General features: G+C 45.4%; 2 non-coding genes across 2 annotated transcripts; both read left to right on the top strand.

Moving 5' to 3' along the window:
- The first annotated feature begins 1,286 nt into the window (after window positions 1-1,286).
- trnak-cuu lies at window positions 1,287-1,359 on the top strand. Its single transcript has one exon. It is a non-coding gene; the product is annotated as a tRNA-Lys (tRNA).
- Window positions 1,360-2,097: 738 nt separating this feature from the next.
- trnak-cuu lies at window positions 2,098-2,170 on the top strand. The gene has a single exon. It is a non-coding gene; the product is annotated as a tRNA-Lys (tRNA).
- The last annotated feature ends 458 nt before the right edge of the window (window positions 2,171-2,628 follow it).

The following is a 2,628-nucleotide window of genomic DNA, read 5'->3' as shown; positions in this document are numbered from 1 at the left end:
TACTATCTTCTCCCTTACGAAATTGAAGTTAAGGGATAATTAGCGAACTAAGGGTAGAGCCCCACGTTGGGCGCATTCCTATCGGGGCAGCATTAGCTCAATCCATGGGGACTTGGCTTAGGAGTAAAGATTTTCTGGTTGGAGCCCCCTGAGCAACGCTCTGAAAACGTCACTGCTCCCTTGACACTGTACAATGCCTACCCATTCTAGGATTGGTTAAATCCAGAGGTCTAAATTGAGGGAGCATTAGCAAGGCCCTGGACCCGTAACTGCTCCCTGGGTGCTTTAAAGTGGCAGCCCATTCAAGGATGGGTTAAATGCACAGCCTCAAATTTGCATTTGGCACACACTATAATTCTATGTTACTCAAAGTTTATCATTTACTCTTTTTACTATCTTCTCCCTTACGAAATTGAAGTTAAGGGATAATTAGCGAACTAAGGGTAGAGCCCCACGTTGGGCGCATTCCTATCGGGGCAGCATTAGCTCAATCCATTGGGACTTGGCTTAGGAGTAAAGATTTTCTGGTTGGAGCCCCCTGAGCAACGCTCTGAAAACGTCACTGCTCCCTTGACACTGTACAATGCCTACCCATTCTAGGATTGGTTAAATCCAGAGGTCTAAATTGAGGGAGCATTAGCAAGGCCCTGGACCCGTAACTGCTCCCTGGGTGCTTTAAAGTGGCAGCCCATTCAAAGATGGGTTAAATTCACAGCCTCAAATTTGCATTTGGCCCACACTATAATTCTATGTTACTCAAAGTTTATCATTTACTCTTTTTACTATCTTCTCCCTTACGAAATTGAAGTTAAGCGATAAGTAGCGAACTAAGGGTAGAGCCCCACGTTGGGCGCATTCCTATCGGGGCAGCATTAGCTCAATCCATGGGGACTTAGCTTAGGAGTAAAGATTTTCTGGTTGGAGCCCCCTGAGCAACGCTCTGAAAACGTCACTGCTCCCTTGACACTGTACAATGCCTACCCATTCTAGGATTGGTTAAATCCAGAGGCCTAAATTGAGGGAGCAATAGCAAGGCCCTGGACCCGTAACTGCTCCCTGGGTGCTTTAAAGTGGCAGCCCATTCAAGGATAGGTTAAATGCACAGCCTCAAATTCGCAGTTGGGAAAATTTGGCCCAATACTATAATTGTATGTGATATATAAATTTTATTATTTACTATCTTTGCTATCTTCTTCGTTACTAAATTAGAGTTAGCAGCTAACCACATTATCATGTGAGATTACAGGTTGTTTGAGAATTGAAGGGCTTACACTTAGATTGACGTGGCCCGGCTAGCTCAGTCGGTAGAGCATGAGACTCTTAATCTCAGGGTCGTGGGTTCGAGCCCCACGTTGGGCGTCTTCCTATTAGCTCAATCTGTGGGGACTTGGCTTGGGAGTAAAGACTTGCTCGATTGAGCCCCCTGAGGAACGCTCTGAAAACGTAAGTCTTCACGGTACAATGTCTGCCCACTCTTGGATTGGTTAAATCCAGAGGCCTAAGTTGAGGGAGCATTAGCAAGGCCCTGGACCCATAACAATTGGCCCACACTATAATTCTATGTTACTCAAAGTTTATCATTTACTCTTTTTACTATCTTCTCCCTTACGAAATTGAAGTTAAGCGATAAGTAGCGAACTAAGGGTAGAGCCCCACGTTGGGCGCATTCCTATCGGGGCAGCATTAGCTCAATCCATGGGGACTTGGCTTAGGAGTAAAGATTTTCTGGTTGGAGCCCCCTGAGAAACGCTCTGAAAACGTCACTGCTCCCTTGACACTGTACCATGCCTACCCATTCTAGGATTGGTTAAATCCAGAGGCCTAAATTGAGGGAGCATTAGCAAGGCCCTGGACCCGTAACTGCTCCCTGGGTGCTTTAAAGTGGCAGCTCATTCAAAGATGGGTTAAATGCACAGCCTCAAATTCGCAGTTGGGAAAATTTGGCCCAATACTATAATTGTATGTGATATATAAAGTTTATTATTTACTATCTTTGCTGTCTTCTTCCTTACTAAATTAGAGTTAGCAGCTAACCACATTATCATGTGAGATTACAGGTTGTTTGAGAATTGAAGGGCTTACACTTAGACTGACTCGGCCCGGCTAGCTCAGTCGGTAGAGCATGAGACTCTTAATCTCAGGTTCGTGGGTTCGAGCCCCACGTTGGGCGTCTTCCTATTAGCTCAATCTGTGGGGACTTGGCTTGGGAGTAAAGACTTGCTGGATTGAGCCCCCTGAGCAACGCTCTGAAAACGTAAGTCTTCACGGTACAATGTCTGCCCACTCTTGGATTGGTTAAATCCAGAGGCCTAAATTGAGGAACCATTAGCAAGGCCCTGTACCCATAACAATTGGCCCACACTATAATTCTATGTTACTCAAAGTTTATCATTTACTCTTTTTACTATCGCCTCCCTTACAAAATTGAAGTTAAGGGATAATTAGCAAACTCAGGGTCGAGCCCCACGTTGGGCACATTCCTATCGGGGCAGCATTAGCTCAATCCATGTGGACTTGGCTTAGGAGTAAAGCTTTTCTGGTTGGAACCCCATGAGCAACACCCTGAAAACGTCACTGCTCCCTTGACACTGTACAATGCCTACCCATTCTAGGATTGGTTAAATCCAG

The sequence above is a fragment of the Micropterus dolomieu genome, unplaced genomic scaffold (assembly GCF_021292245.1).
Source record: "Micropterus dolomieu isolate WLL.071019.BEF.003 ecotype Adirondacks unplaced genomic scaffold, ASM2129224v1 contig_2828, whole genome shotgun sequence".
NCBI lineage: Eukaryota > Metazoa > Chordata > Actinopteri > Centrarchiformes > Centrarchidae > Micropterus > Micropterus dolomieu.
The sequence above is the reverse complement of the archived record's forward strand: the minus strand, read 5'-3'. Positions and strand labels throughout refer to the sequence as shown.